Source organism: Acinonyx jubatus, chromosome D2 (assembly GCF_027475565.1).
Source record: "Acinonyx jubatus isolate Ajub_Pintada_27869175 chromosome D2, VMU_Ajub_asm_v1.0, whole genome shotgun sequence".
In the NCBI taxonomy this organism is placed as follows: domain Eukaryota; kingdom Metazoa; phylum Chordata; class Mammalia; order Carnivora; family Felidae; genus Acinonyx; species Acinonyx jubatus.
Genome location: NC_069393.1, coordinates 44,618,290 through 44,640,511, shown reverse-complemented (window position 1 = coordinate 44,640,511; position 22,222 = coordinate 44,618,290). Strand labels below are relative to the sequence as shown.

Below are 22,222 nucleotides of genomic sequence, written 5' to 3'. Positions count from 1 at the left end.
TCCGGGGTAAGAGCTGCCCCCATGTTGCCGTGCAAGGAATCTTGTAACGGACTGCTCCAAGTTCACCAGCATTACTGAATCAAGGTGTCTGGACAAAGGCTCCGGGGATCCTGGAGAAGGAACGTGGGTGGGGCCCATTTCTCTGCAGAAGGCAGTTCTTTTAAAGAAAGGGTGCTGAGTACTAAAGGTATTCCTGTGGGAATAGGTATGAGTAGGTGGGAATAGGACGACCATGCTAGTCCCTTTAAAAAATGCATTTTCTTCTGCGTATCAAAGTCATCTGTGTTCGTTACACACACACACACACACACACACACACACACACACACGAAGAAAATCACAATCACAAGTTGTACCACTCAGAAGCGTTTTAACAAATATTCTGATAAATTTCTTCTAGGTATAGCTACATAACTGCAGACACATTTTGGAGGGATTTTTTTCAAACACTGTTGATATTATATCATCACTGTGCCATGTGAACGCTGTGGGAACTTCATTTTGCTTGCATTTCTGTTTGCATTTTCAATCATTTCTACTCATAGATTCCTGGAAGGGGAAATCACTGGGCTGGAGGGAGAGAACACATTGAATATTTATCGTGAGCTTGTCTTCCAGAAAGTTTGACTCGCTTTATTGCTCTCCAGGAGCGTGACAGTCCCCACCACCAGTCTTGAAAGAAGACTCAGGGCTGGAAGTGAGCCACAGTTTATCTGGTGTCTAGATAGCCGGTGACTACATGCCCTTCCAGTCCCTACTTGAAGCAGGGGCTCCCTGGCAGGGTCCTCTCTGCTGGTGCATCAGGGACAGAGAGCTCGCTCATTTGCTGCAGGTAAGGCTCTGCTTCTGCAGGTTGCCAGGTTGTTTCTGCGTGCCCTTGGACATGAGACAGCTTCCCACCAACGGCCGATTGAGGCAGAGGAGGGTTTGCGTCACGGGGAAACCTGTGTCCACCCCTTTGTCACCCAAGTGAGTTCTGGCAGGTCTCAATTCTAGTATCGTTACTCCACTTAGGGGACTTCTTTAAGAACAAAAAAGTACGAATACAAACGTAGTTATCAGAGTGATTATTTTAAATGAGACAAAAATTACAATAAATGACAAATTTTTTAGAAAGCCGATGGATAACAAAAACATCACAAAACTCTTCAAAATCAGTTTTTATTAAGTTTTAGACCTACTTCTATACTACTTCCCTTACATTGTTGGCTGAGTATTCTTTGTTGCCTCCATATGACAGCAATTTTCTTTCTTTCTTTCTTTTTTTTAATGTTTATTTATTTTTGAGAAAAACAGAGACAGAATGCGAGCAGGTTAGGGACAGAGAGAGAGGGAGACACAGGATCCAAAGCAGGCTCCCGGCTTCGAGCTGTCAGCACAGAGCCCGACGCGGGGCTCAAACTCACGAGCTGTGAGATCATGACCTGAGCCGAAGTCAGACGCTCAACCGACTGAGCCACCCGGGCGCCCCGACAGCGATTTTCTATAGTCATAATAAAAAGAGAATTCGGTCTGTCTTCAGGGCCTGGCTAATCAAAAACATTAATTTTTTTTTTTTTTTTGGTAGTTTAGACAAATTACTTCCAACTACATAGCTCACTGATAATGACATGCGTTGTAGTATTATCAGGCTTGGGGAACACTTATTTCGTGTATCTATTGTATCTGAGCGGCAAGATTTTAGGGCATTCCCAGTCTCCACATGGTCATTAATGTTATATAGTCTCTGAATGGCAATGTTCACATCAATGCTTATGTTCTAATGGAATTTATGAGATTTTGTGTGTGTGTGTTTTCTTTGTTGTTGTCAGTTTTGGTCAGTTCAGCAGGAAATTTCAATATTTTCATAGTCTCTTCAGAGAACTCACACTTTTAATGAGATTACTAAACACCCCAAGATCTTACTTACTATTTTTATTAGTAATACATCTCTTCCTCTTCATAGTAAAATCCGAACATTTAAAAATTCAATGTGATTAACAATAATTTCTATTGATTTCATAGCTCCTCTATATTACTTGTCTTATATTCCAGTCATTTTTATCTGATTTTTTTTCCCCTCAGTTTCTTGATTAAAAATTTAAGTAGGAAAAACCGTACTTCCAGATTGGAAAACTGTAACTTTTCGTCTGTTTTATTACAACATTTAAAAACATCTCTCTAAGGGGCACCTGGGTAGCTCAGTCAGTTAAGCGCCCAACTTCGGTTCAGGTCATGATCTCATGGTTCGAGGGTTCGAGCCCCGCATTGGGCTCTATGCTGACAGCTCAGAGCCTGGAGCCTGCTTCGGATTCTGTGTCTCCCTCTCTCTCTGCCCATCCCCTGCTTGCTCTCTCTCTCTCTCTCTGTCAAAAATCATAAAATAAACATTAAAAAGATTTAAAACAATAAATAAAAACATCTCTCCAAATTATTTGTTAAATCATATATTCCCAAACGAACTTCTTAGCAGGAGCCCCAAAGGCCTGAGGCCTCTTCAGTGCCACCTTAAAAGAGGGAGCATACATGACAGAGGGCAGACCCCAGCGCAAAGAGAAGCTATCTTTCTTCCTTACATTGCTGGGGCCCTTCCAGGGCCTTGGAAGGGGATCCCGTAAATTGAGGTCCATCCTGCAAGTGTCATTAATTTGAAGGTAAATTTATCTCTGGCATCAGTCCCGGATTGCCTCTCCTCCACCAATGCCCTGTGGATTCTCTACCCAAAGGACTTTCAGCCTTGGTACTTCAAAGCTTTAGGCTGGACAGTGGCCAGTCCAGGAGACATGAGATGGGTGACTGTGGCTCATCAGGTGTGACAGGCTTTACCACATTCACAGTTCAGCTTCATTGGAACTCTTGAGAAGATACCCTTATAACTCTTGATGAAGCAACTCTCTCGGACTGAGGATTTCCTATGAGTCTGTGACTGTGCATGGGTCCGAGAACAAGGAAGGCCCTGGACCTATCTTATGTATATTACAAACTCTTAAAATTGTGTCAGGTTTATTTCTGTCCTTAAGAATCAGCATAATTCAGGAACATCTCTCTACTTGCTATATGGGATGTTGCCCAATTCATGACTTGCTCAGTAAAGCCAATTCCATCTTCAAAGAAAAAAATCAATATAATTCAAGAAAATGAGAAGATAAGCCATGGACTGGGGAATAATATTTACAAAAGACATAGCTGATAAAGGACCTATGTAAAATATACAGAGAACTCTTAAAGCTCAACAATAAGAAAATGAACAACCTCATGAAAAATGGGTAAAAAATTATACATACTGAGGGACACTTGGGTAGCTCAGTCAGTTGAACATCTGACTTTGGCTCAGGTCATGATCTCGCGGTTCACGGGTTCAAGCCCTGCATCAGGTTCTGTGCTGACAGCTTGGAGCCTGGAGCCTGCTTCCAGTCTGTGTCTCCCTCTCCCTCTCCCCCTCCCTGTTCACACTCTTCTCTCTCTCTCTCAAAAATAAATAAACATACAAAAATTTTTAAAAGTTATACATACTGTATAATCCCAAGTCTATGATTTCCTGGAGAAAGCAAAACTATGAAGACTGTAAAAAGATCAGTGGTTGCCAGGGATTTCCTGGGAGAGAGGAATGAACAGGAAGAACACAGAGGATTCTTAAGGCAGTGAAACTACTTTCTATGACATTATAATGGTGGATCCATGTCATTATACATTTGCCCAAACCCACAGATGGGCAACACTGAGAGTGAACCCTAATGTAAACTCTGGACTCTGGATAATAATGATGTGTCAACATAGGCTCATCAGTGATAACAATGTATCTCTCTGGTGGAGATGTTGATAAATGGGGGAGGCTTTGGAGAGGGAAGAGGGAGCATATTGGAACACTCAGCTAAATTTTGCTGTGAACCTAAAAAGTCTCCAAAAAAAGTCTATTAAAAATATCAATCTATTCAATGTTTTTTGTAACTTATTTTAATAGCCACTTCCAAGTAATGCATTCAATAGATACTCACTAACCCTGCTATATGCTACCTCTGAGCAAGGCCCTGGGACATAGTTGGGGAATCGGCTAGAGTAGCTGGTCTCATGGCTCCCAAATTCTGCAGGGAAGACAGTCACCCAGAAGTACAAATAACAAAAGTATTATAGCAGTAAGTTCTTTCCCAGTTGTCCCCTATTTTAGAGGAGCAACAAGTAGGGGAACTCAAGCTAGTCTGAGGGAGTCTTCCCCCAAGGAAGTGACATCTGAACCTGGAAGGGCTTTAAGTGCAGGAGTGAAATGATAAGACTTGTGTTTCTAAAATACTATCGTGGCTAGTGCACAGAATGGACCTGATGGAGTCAAGAGTGGAAATGGGCAAATAGTCAAGGGGCCATCACAGTACCTGGCAGGAAAATACGGTAGCCTGTGTGGAGGAAGGAAACCAGGGATCTTCTCAGGCGAAGAGGTGGGGGACAGTGTCAGGGAGATGTGGTGTCAGGGAGTCTGTGATAGAAGACACTGGAGGACAAGCAGACCTGGGAAGGGAGATGAGGTGGTCACTGGGGACCTGTGAGCGCTAGAAACCACTGAGCCGCTGAGTGAGATGTGCCTGGGCGGCATGCATCTGGAGCCACGCACACAGTCTGGGCGGGAGACATAAATCTGAGCAGATAGATGGTAATTGGAGCCATGTGGCGGATGAAATCATCTAAGGGGAACGTGTGGGCTGAGAAGAGCAGGGAACCGGGCCACGATCGCCGCCACATCTGTGGCCGTTGGGAGACAGGGCCAGGAGAATTCGCTGGGATTATCAGTGACACCACAGACAAAGAAATCTAGAGGCCAAGATGTGCTCCATGCTCTCCAAGGGCAAAGGCCTCCCACCCAACGATGTCCCGATGACTCCTCACCCACCCTGAGAGGCGGGCATGTGTCTATCGAGTGAGGCATGCAGCACAGAGAAAGGAGAGCGGGAGTGGAGTCCCAGAGACCCGGGCTCAGATTCACGGAGTAATAATTTCACCCCGAGGGCTGTGGGGATCAAAGGGCACAGTGCATTTACAAAGCACCAGGCACTGCGCCTGACACATGGCTGTTGAGGTTTCGAGAGACTCATAAATAACACCCCATTATTCTCCTCCCTGCTCACGTCCAACTGAGAAATGAGACACAGGAGACAGGTTTCAGCAGGACGAACAACAGAGGTATTGGCGGCCCTGCTGATGGACAGTAGGTTGTGGCTGTGCGGTCCCCCCGGGGTTTTGGCCTTGCCACACCCTGCTGCCATCCTCCCTGCCACACCTCAGGGCAGCCCTCTGGAGAGAATGAATGGGCCGGCAGGGCAGTCAGATTTACCCGGAGCACAGAGAGCAGACCAGAAGGGAATGAGTCTTGAGGGGGCCGCCTTTTGATGGCTCCCCCCATCCAAACTACAACTGGGGACAGTACTGTCCCCCGTCACCGCCAGGGGCAGGGTGCAGGACACAGGGAGCATCACTCTGGTGAGGTGTCTCCTCATGGCACCATAAAGCCTGGGGGGAAGGGGTTCATCCTTGAAATAATTATAATAAGCAATTACAATAAGCAATTGTGAATACGGAGCCCCTCTCCCTCATTTAACGTGTGAAGACACGGAGGTCTTTACTCATTGGAGCGATGTTGATTAAAAAGTTTTAAATGTGCTGACTTGGTCCGTGTAGTCTTTCCCGGTTGTTTCTTTGATTTTTTTTTTTAATTCTGTTTATCAAAGTCATACACGTACATAGTTTTAAAAGTCAAATGGTTCTGCAAGCTTTATAATGAGAAACAGCGTCTCTCTTCCCTGCTTCTGATTCTCGCTCCCCAGAGGCCATCACTCTGAATTCTTCTAGCTAATTCTTCTGGTGCTTTCCTCCTTACTTTAAAATAACAGGCTTGGACTGCCATTTCTTGGTTTTCCACTTTAAATGTTATTTGATGAATTCCTACTACGGCAGAGGAGGCCTCCGCTCTTGCACCCCAGCCTCTCCCCCTACACGCGTGCGTGCCTTTCTCCTCAAGCCTGACACGGTAGTTACAGGGTCGTTTTTGGCCAAATCAATATTCCGTATTTACATAGTTGTGACTGCGTTCATATTATTCACAGCTAAACCATGTAGCACGCTTTCCCATCTTGTACAACTTTTTGTTTGGCTTGGAATGAGGGGCTGCCACGCTTTTCCTTGGTTTAGTGTTCCATGACTGTCCTTTCCTACACTTCGGGGTGAAGGGGGCTTCCATGGAGTTTGTGCAGATGCGTGTGCGGAGGCTCAGCTCCCTTCCCCGTTGACACCCCTCCCAGCACACACACCCCTCCCCCCCCCCCCCCCACTGTGGTGTGTGCTCTCTGTGCTGCTGCCCCGCTGTGGTGCTGGGGTCCTGGGGACCCTCTGACTTCCCTACACTGGGTCCCTGTTAGCCAAATCCAATGCCCTACCTTGGTTTTCTCCCTCCTGGGGAGAGGTGTCTTCTCCCAATAGCTTCTTGAGAAACGTTCTGTGTTAGGAAACTGTTCGGAGAGCTCGCGCATGCGAAAATTAGCTATATTCCGCTGTCACATTTGATTGGCAGCTTGGATGGAACTTCTTGCCCCTCCGACCGTGAAGCTGTTGCCCACTGTCTCCGGCTCCCAGAGCCGGCTGTGAGAAGTCAGATGCTCTTCTCTTTCCTTCACATGAGGCCACTTTCATCCCTCTAATCGTTCAGAATTTTCTTTTCATCCTTGGGGCGCACTGGTGAGGGTCTTCACATGGTGCTCCTCAGTGAGTCCTTTCAAACCGGAGGCTCACAATGATTACTCATAATCTGGTAAATTTTCTTGCACTGTTTTCTAACCTCCTACCCTTCTCCCCCAATATATTTTCTCCGTTCTCTTTTTTTCAGACCTTTCTGTTTTTCAGTGATGGACTCCCTGGGCTGATTCTCCAATTTTTGTATTTTTTCTGTCTTATTTTCCACCTTTTTCTTTGTGTTCTTTTCAGAAGGTGTCTCTTAACCTTTCTACTGAAGCTTCTTTTATGGAGTTTTGGATATCGGCCAATTGACTTCCAAGAATACTTCTAAAATTCTGAATGATCCTTCTAAAACTTACTTTGTTATTATTTTTTAAGCAACAAGTTCTCATTTCATGGATGCATGTAATATCTTATTTCCTGGAGACAGCAATTATATTATATTATATTATATTATATTATATTATATTATATTATATATTAATTATACTTTGCTTGTTTTCCCCTGCTCCATGAGTTGTCTGTTTCCTTTAAGCTCTTTTTTCAGTCTTTGATAGTTTTCATCTCTGACTTTATGTGCACAGTAAGACTCTCACACACACACTGCAAGCTCTGTGTGTCTGGGTGGGGTTTCATTGGAGGAAGACTGAGTCTGGCCATTTTACCCCAGGGGGTGTTCCAAACAACCAGTGTCTGTATAAATTCTATTGGACTGATCAGTATCCCCAGAGAAGAAATCACCCAAAATCTCGCACAAGGATTATAAGCTTGGCTCCTAGTTCTCAGGCAAGAGAGGGGCACGGTGTGGATTTCAGCACTCATATGTGGGCTTTACTCGATCCTCATCGTTAGCCAGGTGCCCTCACCTGCATCAGTGCCCATAGTCCCTGAGTCCAGAGCCCCCTGGCTCTCTCTCGCTGAAGAGTAGAGCCCTGCCTTCTGCCAGGATGCTGAGGAGGTAGTTTTTCACCTGTACAGATTGGGGCAAGGGACCACGGGTCAACATCTTCTCATACTAATGTTTAACCAATCATCCGTTTTCAGTTTCACCAAACTGCCTTTGCAGAAATCCCTGTACCCTGTACCCTTTCGGCAGCTCTAGCATACTTTACTTTGCTTCTTGGCTCCCCAGTGTCTGGTTAGACAGTTTCTCAGAGCCACTGCATTGTGGCCACTCATACAGCTGGCTTCCAGGTTCCAGGATTTTGTCACTCTTGCTTCTGTTCCATTTTCTTTGTCCATCGAAGTTTTTGCCTTGTTTTCCCTCCTTTACTGCCATTTTGGTGGACTTTCAAGAGGGGATAGAGGTAAACAGACCGAGACTGCACAAAGAGCTGGGAGCACAGTCTTTCTTTGCTCCCAATCTGGAGACTTCTCCAATCTCATCCCTCCCTGCCCTGGGACCAGCTGCCCTGCCTCCTGCCTCTCCCATGGGTAGGAGGTAAATGATTAGACAATCCTTTCAGCAGGTCCTGAGTCAGGGGTCCAGTATTTAGACCCTGGGGGTACCCACTGTGTTGTCCTTGACCTTTTGTCCCCAAACCAAGACTGAGGGAGCCCCACTTGTGCATCCAACATTCATTTCCCACATCTTTTTTTTTGTTTTAATGTAATTTATTGTCAAGTTAGCCAACATACAGTATATACAGCATGGTCTTGGTTTTGGGGGTAGATTCCTGTGATTCATCACTTATGTAAGCTAATGGTCCTTCAAAATCTCTTACCCATTCTTCTGTTGGATTGTTTTCTCTTTTTTTGTGTGTTTTGGGAGATCTATTTTGGCTACTAATTCTTTACTTGTCAGAAAACTCCTCATGTTTTTTTTTTTTTAACTTTATATGTGTTTTGATCTCCAGAATTTTTTTTCATGAGATTAATCAGCCAGTTCTTTCCTTTACGGCTTCTGGGTATTGAATCATCCTTCCTGTGGAAGGGAACCCCCACCCAAAAGTTGTAAAAAGGACCTCTTTTCTTCCTCTGAAATTTTTATTGTTTTGTTTTTTCATGTAGCTCTTGTGCCTCTGTCCAAAGTCTGGAAACAGTCTCAGCAGAATGGCCCTTTCTCAGAACGCTCACCTGTTTCCCACAATGCAGCTATCCTCTCCGGCGAGATTAATCACAGTTCTTAGGACAATGCTTACATACCTGTTTATTTGTGGCTATTTGTTCGGTGTCTGTCTTCCCCTCAGATCTGTGGACATCAGGAAAACAGCTAGCCATGCGCTGCTTCAGGAATAAAGATGGATTTGTTTCCCACAGCTGCTGTAATGAAACGCCACAAACTGGGTGGCTGCAAACAACAGAAACTTTCTCTCTGGAGACCGGGAGTCTGAAATCAAAGTATTGACAGGGCTGTGTTCCCTCTGAAGGGAGGAGCCTTACTTGTGCTTCTCTTCACTTCCAGTGCTGCTGGCAATCCTTGGTTTTCTTGGCTTGTAGATTCATTGTTCTGATCCCTGTCTCCGTGGTCACCCAACATTCTTCCTGTGTGTCTGTGTCCCTTCCTCTTCTTATAAGGGCACCAGTCATATCAGATTGAGGACCGACTCTACACCAGTACGAGCTCATCCTAACTTAACTAATCATCCCTGTGACAGTCATATTTCCAAATAATTTCTGGAACTCCAGGAAGGACATGAATTTTGGGGCACACTCTCCAACCCGGCACAACTGATAGGTCTCCTCTTTTGCCTTCAACTGAGATGATGCCCTTGCATGGCCTCCATTACTGCTGCCCCGTTGGCTCCCTTAGAAGAGCCGGTGTTCCCTAATTAGTGCCTTTTGATCTATCTCAGAAAGTTGTGGGGGAGCAAGAGAAGACTGAGGACTCCAGAGAGAGGAGACCCAGTCTTGCCTTGATAGTCCAGAGGGAATGGTTCAAATCCAGGGTCCCTGGAAGTCAGCAAACACTTGCTTCTTCTGCACACACTACAAGCCATGGTGGCATCTGCAGGATGGGAGGGCCTGGCTCCTGAGTGTTGGGACTGACCCTGAGGTCTTCCCTGGGAATGAGGGAACACTGTTTTTGTGGCACTGTTCCCCTGGGCCCTTCCTGAATGGTGCAGTTTGAATTGCAACCTGTCTATGGAGTAGGATGTACATCCATCCCTGCTTTACCAGAAGAAATGGCCCGGGTATGCGATGTTGGGCATGGACATATTTGGAGTCCAGAGTGCAGTGGGAAGGGGGTCTGGGACAGGCTCCTCTCACACCTTGGGGTCAGTCATGTCCTGGGGCAGCTGGCAAGGCCCAGCTTCTAAATGGACTCACGCTCCATCACACTCTGCCATTGCCAACGGGGGTGGGATTGGCTTGGCTTCAGGAAACAAGGGGAATAAATACAAAAGCAGGTGTACTGCAGGGGTGGAGTGGCGAGGCACGGTAGGGTGAGGGGGTCAGAATGTTTTGTCCAGTTCGTTCTCAGGCACATAAAATCTGTAGTGGGGCTGCTGGAGGGACAAAAGCCAGCCTTGCTTGTTAAGTAAAACCACAGTATCTTTTTAAAAAAAGCAATGTTATTGAGGTATACGTCACACATCATACAATTCACCCAAAAGGCAGAAAGTACGTAGCCTGATGGTTTTGATATATTCACAGACTCGTGCAGCCTCAAGTCAAATTTAGAACATTTTCATCACCCCAGACAGGAACCTGCACCCTTTAGCTGTAATGCCCCATTCCCCCAGGAGCAGAAAACTACCAAGCTATAATCTATCTCGATCAGTTGGCCTCGTGTGCACATTTCATATAAATGAAACCATATAGTACGTGGTCTTCTGTGACTAGTTTCTGTCCCTTGGCACCACGTGTGTTAGATTCACCCACATTGTAGCATGTCGGTACCTCATTCCTTTTGATGGTTGAGTAACATTCCGTGATACGGATATACCAAAGTTCGCTGATCCATTTATGTGTAGACGGACATTTGGGTCAGTTACGCCTTTTGGCGATCACGGACAATGCTGTTGTTAATTCATACCAGTTTTCATGTGGACATGGATTTTCATTTCTCTTGAGTTCATAGCTAGGAGTGGAATTGCCAGATCGTTTGGTAACTCTGCTTTACCTTTTAAGGAGCCTCTAGACTGTTTTCCACAGCAGCTGCACATTTTACATCCTTATCAGCGATGTATGAAGGTTCTGATGTTGCCAACGCTTGTTGTTATCTGACTTTTTTTATGATAGCAATGCCAGTGGGCATGAAGTGTATTCTCGTCATGCTTTCGGTTTGCATTTCCCTGATGGCTCATGGTGTTGGAGATTATTCATGTGCTCACCGACCACTTGTGTGTCTTCTCCGGAGAAACACCTGTTCAGATGCTTTGCCCATTTTTTAATTGGGTTATTTGTCTCTATATTATTCAGTTACAACAGTTCTTTCTATATTCTAGACGTAAGTACCTTATAAAAGATAGGATTTTCAAAAATTTTCTCCCACTCTGTGTGTTGATTTTTTTACTTTGAAACCCCAAAGTTTTTAAGAGTGATGCATCCCAATTTATCTATTTTCGTCTTTGGTTGCTCATGCTTTTGGTGTCATAGCTGAGAATCCTCTGCCAAATCCAAGGTCATGAGGACTTACGCCCGTGTTTTCTTCTTACATTGTGGTCTTTGATGCATTTTTTTTAACTTGGGCAATTTTTTTAGTTCTTTATTTGCTGTTTAGTTGATTTATTTGATGCATTTTATTTCAAGATCTAATTGGCTTTGTTCAACGATTCATGAAACGATTCATGGACAATTCTAGCCTGTGGAAAGGAACTCCCTGATGCAGTTCGCTTTAAAAACCACACGTACGCTTTATGGCAGCGAGAGATTTGGAAGGAGTGTATATGTAGGGCAACTTCCCAATGCCTCGTTTTTTATTTTTACCGGATTTATCCACCTCGAAATTTCATTTCTGTGTGCTCCTTTCTGTACACACACATATAATATGTGTAGCAGTACAACAATAACAGCTACAGTGGCCGCATGTGAAGTGGTGTACAAATGTGGGCAGAGCAGTAACTGGAAACGTCAAGGGCACTTGACAATGGATTCTGCACTTTTTGAGCCCAACCCACCCCTGCCCTTAAAGATCCAAGAGAGCGGCCGGATTTTGGACTGACAGCATCAAAAAAATATGATGGAGAACACACAAATCAAGAGACACATATTCTCTCGAATTTAGACAAACCCAGAACGAAGAGGGCCTAGACCAGCTTCCTTGGGCGGAGTTCTGAGAAGGACCCTCTTTTTCCCCGCGTTTTTTTTTTAAATGTTTACTTATTTTTGAGAGAGAGAGTGGGGGGGAAGGAGCAGAAAAAGAGGGGGACAGAGGATCTGAAGTGGGCTCTGTGCTGACAGTAGGCCTCAAACTCACAATCTATGAGATCATGACCTGAGCTAAAGTCAGATGCTCAACCGACTGAGCCACCCAGGCGGCCCTGAGAAGGACCCCCTTGCAGAAGTATCTAACACTTCCATCTTGTGAGGGCTGGTTGAGACACCCGTGCCTGGCAGACAGGAAATACAGGGCCTTGTCAACCCCACCTCCGCCCACCCACATGTTTTCATGGCACTTGAGAGAAGAGGAGGGGATTCCCAGGACTGCGGGGCCAGCTCCATTACTTAGGGGCCCAGGGCAAAATGAAAATTCATAAGAAACCTCTCATTCAAAAAGCAGAAAGGCATTAAAGACACACACACACACACACACACACACAAAGATTTTTTGTCTTTGTTTTTGCAGTCTCGCTCTCTTGACCCATCAGACGTTTTCCATTTGTATTTACTGTCCTGCTCCTTCAGGTGCAGGGATACTCAAGGCCTGAGTGTAGACCTCACAGACCAGGTTCTCCCTCCTGCCAGCCACTGGACTTCCACTCTGCGTGCCGTCCAGGAGCAGGGGTGTAGAGCCAGGCGTTTTCTGTCCCCACGGGCCTGCCGCCTCAGCCCGCAGTGCACAAGAGACCATGGGGTGTTGGGACACAACTATCACCTGGATCCAAGAGAGTCTTGCCCTATCCAATCACCCACTGCACATGCCGTGGTGCAGCCCACCTGGGGAGTGGACAGCCATTGCCATGGCCCACCCCAAGATGTGTGGGGCATGAACCTGACCTTGACCCTCCCCATGCCCGTGCTGGTGCTCAGGTCTCCTCTAGGGGCAAAGCATGGCAGCTGTCACTGGGAGAGAGGTTGAAAGGCAGAGGCCGGGCAGGTTCAAGATGCTGGGGACCCTGGGGCTGGGCAGAGAGTGGGAGGTAGGAGCACTGTGAGCTGAGGCCCCAGGCCCCAGGGCACGGTCCACTGTGCCATGAGACTTCTCTTATAAAACACAGATTCAAAGAAAAGATTATGAAGAATATCCAGAGGGTGAACAGCAATGGAAGAACATTAACCCCCCAGTATGGGGCCCTTCTGAGTCCAGGGTCCTGTGGGACTGCATTGGCCACCTACCCATAAAACCAGTTCTGGTGTCCCTGAGAGTAGATGAGAGACAGAGCTGAGGGGCCAGCGCAGAGGTTTCCAGGGGGAGGTGTGGGGACCCCTGCAGTCCTGATAATAGTGAGGAAAGTCACTCCTGGATGCTCCTAGGGTTGCACATTTCAGGGAGCTGCAGGGACAACGGCCAATCCCACAGACCATTGTGTCCGGGAAGCATCCCAGGACCCAGAAGGCGGTAGAATCTGGAGGCACTCACCTCGCTAGACATGGGGAGTGAGACAGGAAAAGTGCCCCCCCACCCCCGGGAGTCAGAGAAGAAGGGGAGGGGGCAGGGTTAAAGAGAACGAAAGAAACCTCCAGCTTTCAACAAGGAAGAGCAGAATTTCACCCTGGAAGTGACTGGGTTTCTGTGACTCGATATTGTTACATTTATCCATCCCAAGTGCACTTGAAGAGCTTTGCCTTAAATACGGTTCACTGTAGAGATGGAAATGACCCCATTTATTTTTATAACCAAGATGGGTGCACCGTTGCCCTGCAGTGCTGTACCTCGGACACTGACACTCACCAGGGCTTACTCCAGGCCAGGCAAGGTGCTGAGCTTCGTACACGGTCATGTTGAATTGTCAAACAATGAATGGCATTGCCACTTTTTGGAAAAGGAAACTAAGACTCAGGAAGATGGAATGCCTTGGCTGAGGCCATGAGAGCTGCAATTCAAATGTGACGGAGTTAGGGGCACCTGGGGTGGCTCAGTCGGTTAAGCATCCCACTTCGGTTTAGGTCATGATCTCACGGTTTGTGAGTTCGAGCCCCGCGTCAGGCTCTGTGCTCAGAGCCTGGAGCCTGCTTCAGATTCTGTGTCTCCCTCTCTCTGCCCCTCCCTTGCTCGTGCTCTGTTTCTCTCTCTCTCTCTCTCTCTCTCTCAAAAATAAATAAACATTAAAAAAAAATGTGGTGGAGCTAGAATCAAACCGTGGTCACTCTGACCCCAGTGCCATACTTACCCCCACCTTGGATCCTAAACCTCTTTTTAGTCCTAACATTGTTTTGTGTGTTGCCTCTCTTTCTTGAGGTAGACATTTTGAGAGGGCACCAAAAGAAGAGGGAGTCGTCCGGTGAAAGTTCAGAGAAGTTCAGAGAAAGTTCAGGTGAGAGGCAGATGTGTGGTGGGGAAGAGGGACCCGATGAAGGTGGCCCTGAATTCTGGCCAGGCCGATGGAAGGACGGAGATAAGGAAGGCTGCGATGTCCAAGAAAGAACTTATGCGTCTCTGGCCTCAGAAGTGAGTCGTGAAGAAGCTGGGGACCTGTGTCCAAGGATTTGTCAAGAGCTGGGCGTGAACGTTCAGTCAGTAGCCAGCAGATGCTTTTCTCTAAGCAGCCATGGGTCGTCATCTTTTTTGGGTCATAGGCCTTTGAAAATCTGATAAAGGCAACTAACACTTTCTCTGTCTAAAAAAATATTATTATAATTTTGCACATGCTGACAGTGCGGAGCCTGCTTAGGATTCTCTCTCTCTCTCCCTAATGGGGCACCTGCATGGCTCAGTTGGTTAAGCGTCCGACTCTGTTTTGGCTCAGGTCATGATCTCACAGTTCGTGAGTTTGAGCCCCGCATCGGGCTCTGTGCTGGCAGCACGGAGCCTGCTTAGGATCCTCTCTTTCCTTCTCTCTCGGCCCCTCCCCTGCTCACTCTCTCTTTGTCAAAAATAAATAAATAAACTTAAAAAAGTAATTTTGCACATAGTTTCAAAGGGTCTACATACACCCGATCCTAAATCAATCTCAGATTTCCCTGCACGTCCAGAGGAATGGCGAAGCAAAAGTGCATCTGTACCCACTAATGTGAGAGCAGGGAGATCGGCCTTCGTCCGGGACAGCAGCCATTTGAGAAATGTATTTCTTGCTGCGGTGACAGAGAGGTAGGGGGGAACATGGTAAGGAGACCCTGCAGGGCCAAGAGCCTATATGGGGACCCAGGGCTTAGGACTTCCCTACAGTACCAGGCAGGGTCTCCCCTGTGGCCCCAGATGTCAAATTTTCTCAACAAATCAGCACCTTCAGGGGAAGAATTGCATGTAGTGGCCAGGGTAACACGAAGGATTTTTCTCTTCTCTTCTAAATATGTTTGCTTTTTTTTTTTTTAAATTTTTTTTTTAACGTTTATTTATTTTTGAGAGAGAGAGAGAGAGACAGAGCATGAACGGGGGAGGGGCAGAGAGAGAGGGAGACACAGAACTGGAAGCAGGCTCCAGGCTCTGAGCCATCAGCCCAGAGCCCAACGCGGGGCTCGAACTCACGGTCCGTGAGATCGTGACCTGAGCTGAAGTCGGACACTCAACTGACTGAGCTACCCAGGCGCCCCTAAATATGTTTGCTTTTAAGTGATAAGAACCCCGACTTCCCTCCCTGTGTGACAAAACAGGGCGTGCCACTTTGATCTGGGTCCTTCTCGTGTGTTTTCATCACGGATGAAGTTTCCTGGAAAGAGGCTCTGGGTCTGAGATTTTTACGCAGGACGTTTGTTGGAGATAGTGTGCAGGACAACACATGTGAGGGGTTAGGGAAGCAGGCTTGGACACAGAGAGAAGACGAGCCGGGAGACAGTTCCCACAGGTGCCTCAGCCACTCATGCAGGGAGGACAGGTGCCAGCATGGCCCTGTGGGACGGTCCCGAGGTAGGTGAGGGGGCTGGGCCTTTGTACCCCTGCACTGATCAGTCATTGAATCTGGGAGCTGAGGCAGCCATCACCTCCGCTTCAGGCTGCCAATGGCCAACACTACAGGCAGCTGGGGGAATAGGGACTTGGTCCTATTGGGGGAGGGGGGGGACTCTGGGTACACCACAGTCTCTTTCTGGCCTGGAAAAATAATCATTTGATTCATCCTGGGAAGACCAATTGCAAAAGCTGTGCTCCTGTTTCCCTCCTCTTTATGACCAGGTAGCTGCAACTATTGAGTGATGCTGTTCTAGAACTTACTAGAACCTCTGTTGTGATTCCACCTACCCCCCAGACAGGGGCAATCCAGGATAAAGAGAAGACGGTGCCAGAGTCATGCCAGCTGGGATTGTTCTCTTGCCCCGGATTCACTACAGAACTAAGAGTCCCCCATGCTGGTCCTCTCAGGCCATCTGGAGTTAGGAAAAGCAGACGGAAGCAAGGCCAGACCCCCTGTCGACGGTCAGTAAGCAACGGCCATTTGAAGCTGAGCCAGGGAGTGGGAGCCAGACTGGGGGGGAGGGGGTGCTGGCTAGCATCTGGGCTGAGTCTGTCTGGAGGAGGGGCTTGGGGAAGGCCAGGCCAGGCTGGGCTCTTTTGGGCAGCGATGCAGGTACAGAACGTGGACTTCTCAGGGTGCCTGGAACAGACCCAGCACAAGGCATTGACTCAAAACAAACAAGGCTCTTAAGATACTGATAAAAATAGTAACGGTGGTGACAATGACGACAATAACAATAGCTAACATTTATTTTGGAGCTCCTTTGTGCCACCGGCCAGGCCACATAGTTTGCTTGAATTAGCTCCTATTAATCCTCTTGACAGACCTATCAAGTAGATACTATTTTTATTCGCGCTGTACAGATGAGGGAACTTACCGTGAGAAGGCTAGTCGAGGGGCTCGAGTTACTTAGCGGGTAAGTGATGAACAGTTATTTAAACCCAGACAGTCCTACACTAGCCCTTCCCAAGCCTTCTGCTTCTCATTACATGGGGCCTTCATTCCCCCCTGCCGTTCAGGCCTCATTCCCTAAGATTCCTCCTCCAGCTCTTATTCTCAAACTAACTATAACTAACGTATCAGCAAAGCCCCACAAGCATTGCCTTGAACCTTTCTCCTCAACGTGGCCCCTTAGCATTATCTCCCAACCACAAGTGTATCAGTCAGAGGCGCTAGGTTATGCCTCAGTGACAAAGAGCCCCCATCTCTCAGCAGTTTAATTTAACGAAAGTTTATCTCTTGCTCTTGCTACACATGAACTACAGATACATGGGGGCCTCTGCTCCATGTCATTCTCACTTATGGGCCCAGGCAGACAGGGTTTCTAGAATTCTAATGTCACCATGATATGGCCAAGAAAGGGAGAATCGTGCACTAGCTCTTAGAGGTTTCTCCTTCTCACTTTTTATTGATTGAAGCAAACCACATGTCCACACCTAATTTTACCAGGGGGGAAGGGCAATTCTACCTCAGACCCGGGAGGAGACCTAGCGACACAGGTGGGCCACATAGGTGCCCAGTCACTGCCGAGCCAGTCTCCATTCTCTCTTGCACAAAGACCTTGAACAGCTTCAAACTGGTCTCCTCACTTCCCCTCCCGCTCTTGCCCTATAATCCCTTATCCATGCAACAGCCAGAATGATCTAAAACATACATCAGATGACTTTACTCTTCGGCTCAAAGTCCTCAAATGGCTTCTATCACATTAACAAGAAAGGTAAAGTTTCTCATCCTGGCCTACGAGGCTCCAGAACAAGGGTCAGCAAGCTGTCGCCCTCTGGCCACATCCAGCCCACCGCCTGTCTTTATCAATAAAGTTTTAGTGGAACAAAGTCAGTTTGCTGACTCCTATCTCAAAGGACCCGGACACTGCCTCCCCCCAGACTTTATTTCTCCTCGTTCCCCCTTGTACACTCCCTCCAGCCACACTGCACAGCCTGTGATTCCTGCAAGTACCCAGCTCACTCCCACCTAGGACCATTGCACACTCTGTCTTCCCACCATCCTCCTCCCTCACTTTTAACACAGCCCACTCCTCCCTGTCCTTCTGGCTTCTTCTCTGATAGCACCTGCTCAGGGGGTCCCGCCTGACCCCTTTCAATAGCAACCAGGCAAGCTCTTTAACCCTTTCTCCCCTCATTCGTCTCCAACCAAAATGATAGCACAGATGCTATTTATTTCCGTGTTTCCAGTCTTGCCCCTTATTAAGGTCTGTGAAGTCTTGGAAGTTTTGTATTGAGAGACCTGGAGTGGTCTCGGTACATTGAGACAATCTTCTCTTCGCCTGTGCCTTCTGTGTCCCTCTTTTTTAAGCTGACGAGAGCCCTCCTGGGGAGGAAATTTTCAATTTTTGGCCTCAGCTCCAAAGAGAATATACTTCCATGAGATTTTCAAGATCGCTTTATGGCTGAGGATTTGAATTTTTGCATTTGAGGGTCAAGGACAATAGTGGTATTATTATGGCTTTTTAAAAAACACTTCAAGCAAATTCCGGTCATCTTTGGGAGGCAAACTTTGAACATCTCGGCAGTCCCCAAGGAGAACAATCTTCTGTAACTTTGAAGCCAAATGGGATTTCTGAAAAGGAAGCTACAGTCAATTGAAAACTCTCAGTGGAGCGTGAAGGGCAGAGGAGTCCCCGCGGTGGGCCGCAGCTGAGCTCGCCCAGGCTGGACGTGCCCTTCCCGGCTGGAGAGAGACCGCACAGACAGCACAGTAGGCGTGCTGGAGGCTGCACGGGTCTCCGACCCGAATCTCTGCTCGGATACCAGCTCAGAAGACCAAGTATTTCTTCCTCGATCTTTGCTATGGGCTTGGCTGTTTTCAGATGACTTTAGGTGACTAAGACAGAAAAGACAGGCAAAAGAAAAACAAAGTGAGACTCTGCCCACCTTCTCCCCAGCAGAGATGCTCTGGGATATAGCAGAAACAAAGAGGTGAGGCACTGATGGGGGGGGGGCTATGTGGGGGAGGGTGGTCTCCAGCGCCCCTGGCCCAGTCTTCCTGGAAGGAGCTCCCCAACTCTACCCTTCTCTGCTTGGCTGTGTGGCAGGAGATGCAGGTGTGCCCAGATGTCCTGCTGTCTGTCTGCTGGCCCGCCTTCCTTAGCTTCCCTGGCACACTCACGTGACCTGCTGCCATTCACACCCTGGGCTGCCTGCTCAGGTGCTGGGGTTCTGGGCCCCTCCGTGCAGTCCTCTGTGCTCTGCCCTGCCTCACCCCAGGTGATCCCATGTGCCTCCGGTTGAGTAGTAAAGTTCAAGCTTAGCTTAGCATTCCGGGTCATTTACAGTCTGTGTCCAAGTTCACTTGCCCTTTCTCTCCTACATAAACCTACACTGTGTTTTACCAGTTGGACGTCCAGCTGTTTCTCAAAGATTCTGGCACTGTCCTATTCCCTGCTTTGGTTTGTGTCCTCCCCAGTTCCCTGGCGTCTCCTGCTTCTGCCTATGGGAGCATAAGCAGCCCCAGACCTGATTCCACGTCACCTCCCCCGTGACAATCGGTCTGGTCTTTGGGAGCCCCACCACGGGGTCTGCCTAACTGCAGCTACACGCACCTTCTCCCTTCCTAGAGACTCCAAGGGAACAGGATGTGGCTTGCTCATCTTTATTCTCCCCTCTGCTGGCCCTGTACTGTTTCTGGTGCAGACGGTGGGTCAGAGGGTGTTCATCAAATACACGGACTACTGAGTTACACAAAGATGTAAATGATAAGGGTTTGTGTGGGGGCTTTTCAGAAAGCTTGTTGTCTCTGAGGTGGGGGGTGAAGGTGGCACAGGACGAGGGGTGGGGGAGAGGGAGGAAACCTAAGCCTGGGCAGGCACACTGGTGCGGTGATGGATTGATTAGGGTAAGTGATGGAGGTAACTGACTGGGATTGTCCCTCGAGGGCTGTGCCAGGGGACTGGGAGTTTCTGCCATTTCTGCTCTGGGGCTGATGAATATTCACATCTCTGTGGAAGGTCTCAGAGAGAAGGGAGGAGGGCAGGTCTTGGCCTCAGGGATCGTTATGAGAAAAGCCTTTGGAGGGGGTGGGCGCACCTGCTCGGACTCTGGCAGTTCTCCTTCGCTGGCCCTCTGACGCCCTGAGTGTCCTTCCTTGTGGGCTGAGTGACTCAGGACTCACCTCAATGGCCTGTGCCACACGTGGTGGCCCATCCTGGTGCCCTTGTACTGGGACCCTCTGCCCCTGAGTGATTGTGAAGCACAGCCTCCACCCCATCCTGAATCCTTTCTGTGTCCTATTGACCTGACCTTCAGCCACGCCCACACTGGCCCCAACCACACCCATACTTGGACCCAGACGTGCTCAGGGTCCCCCCTTGACTGCAGCCCTTTCTTCAGGCACCATGCTACAGTCTTGTCTCCCGAAAAGCTCACCTGGATGTGTTTCCAATCCAGGATGGTTCCAATCTAGAAGTCCTACCGAACTTCAGGGGCTGCTGTGCAGAAGGAAGAAGAGGACTGTTGCTGAGCCATGGAGGACAGCAGGGAGGGAGAGGAATTGGTGGGAGAGGGGCTGTGGCAACCAGGGGTAGAGTGATGCTCCCGGGCAGGCTGGACCCACTGCCCCTGCTGGGGGCTTCAAATCATTGACCTCCCAGCAGAGGAGGGCACGGAGGCTGGTGCTGCCCCCAGGCTGCCTCCACGGTACAGGACGAAGGCAAGGAGAAGAAAGAACCCTGATCCCAGAGCGACAGCTTGAGGTCTCCCTAGGTGCACGCCAGTCCACACGGGTGCCAACCTCACATTCTGGTGAGAGCTTCCCAAATGCCTCGGGCTGCCTCTCTCCCCCGGCCTCTGCCCGCCCTGCCCACTGCGCATCCTTCTCTGGTCTTCTCGTCTCTCGTAACAGCTCTGTCTGTTGCCTTCTCCACAAATGCACCCTTCCCGTGGCTGCCAGAAAATCTCTCGAGGTGGAAATCTGCTCATATATCTCCCTGCCCACCGTCCACCATGGGCTCCTGCCTGCCCGGGGGGAAAAACCCCTGTCCTTATCTGGGTGAACCAAGGCCCTCCATACTCTGTCCTGCCCGGAAGCACATTTCTCTCCCTCCCCTCCAGTCTTACAGCCCAAACCTGTCACACCAACCTTCTCTGCATTCGGGGAACGCAGTATATCCTTCCCAAACTTCTCCCTTTGCACATGCTGTGCCCTCTTTCTGGAATGCCCTTCCCTTCTGCCTTGGGCAAGGGCAGAGGTGGCAGGGAGGAGGTTTGGATATCCCATGGAGTTTGGGCTGGATCCTTTTGCCTGGTGATTCTCAAACATTGTCACGTGACAAAGCTCCTATAACACACCGGTCCTTTTCAGGACACCACAGACTCTTGATACTTTTAAGAGACAGGCCTCTTTGATACAGGACTGCCATGTTCCTTAGGCATACACAGCTCTCGACACATATATGATGTTTTTAATAAAACACATTTCCAAGTTGTTCACATGATGTGTTCTTTTCATTTGCACAGTAATTTTCTAATGTGCCTGGGTTAGCAAACTGTAGCATGTAGCTGTGAATCTGTTCAACTCGGTGAGCCCTGAGTTCCTTTTCCTGTACGATAATGAGAGCAATTTCACAAGGATTGAGCAGATGAAAGCCGCTGGTGCACGCACGAGGAGTCCGGGACGTGCCAACAGCTTTTCTCCCCATCTTCTTCCCCATACATGACCCACGGGCCCCTTTGCTCCATATGCACTGTGACCCACGGCTCCCGGCTGGGACCCTGGTTTGGTCCTGTGGCACATATTCAATGTTTTCCTGTGTCCAGTATTCACTTCCTTTTTTTTAAAATACATTTTTAAACTTTATTTATTTAAAAAAAATTTTTTTTTTCAACGTTTATTTATTTTTGGGACAGAGAGAGACAGAGCATGAACGGGGGAGGGGCAGAGAGAGAGGGAGACACAGAATCGGAAACAGGCTCCAGGCTCTGAGCCATCAGCCCAGAGCCTGACGCGGGGCTCGAACTCCCGGACCGCGAGATCGTGACCTGGCTGAAGTCGGACGCTTAACCGACTGCGCCACCCAGGCGCCCCAAACTTTATTTATTTTTGAGAGAGAGAGAGAGACAGAGCACAAGCAGAGGAGGAACAGGGAGAGAGGGAGACACAGAATCTGAAGCAGGCTCCAGGCTCCGAGCTGTCAGCACAAAGCCCGACACTGGGCTCGAACTCACAAACTGGGAGATCATGACCTGAGCCGAAGTTGGACCCTTAACCGACTGAGCCACCCAGGCACCCCTCTACTTCCTTTCTTAATGGCACCCAGTATCTTTATGAGGAATCCTCTGCTTGGGTGGAGGGTTGAGAGAGGCTGATACGAGCTTCCTGCCTCCCGCTGGGGCAACTGTTCAGTGTTCTCTGTGCTGGCAGGT

General features: G+C 48.3%; 1 long non-coding RNA gene across 1 annotated transcript; it reads left to right on the top strand.

Annotated features, from left to right (window-relative positions):
• The first annotated feature begins 16,117 nt into the window (after positions 1–16,117).
• LOC128312628 (uncharacterized) lies at positions 16,118–21,896 on the top strand. Its single transcript, XR_008292149.1, has 2 exons — positions 16,118–18,781; positions 20,192–21,896. It is a non-coding gene; the product is annotated as an uncharacterized LOC128312628 (long non-coding RNA).
• The last annotated feature ends 326 nt before the right edge of the window (positions 21,897–22,222 follow it).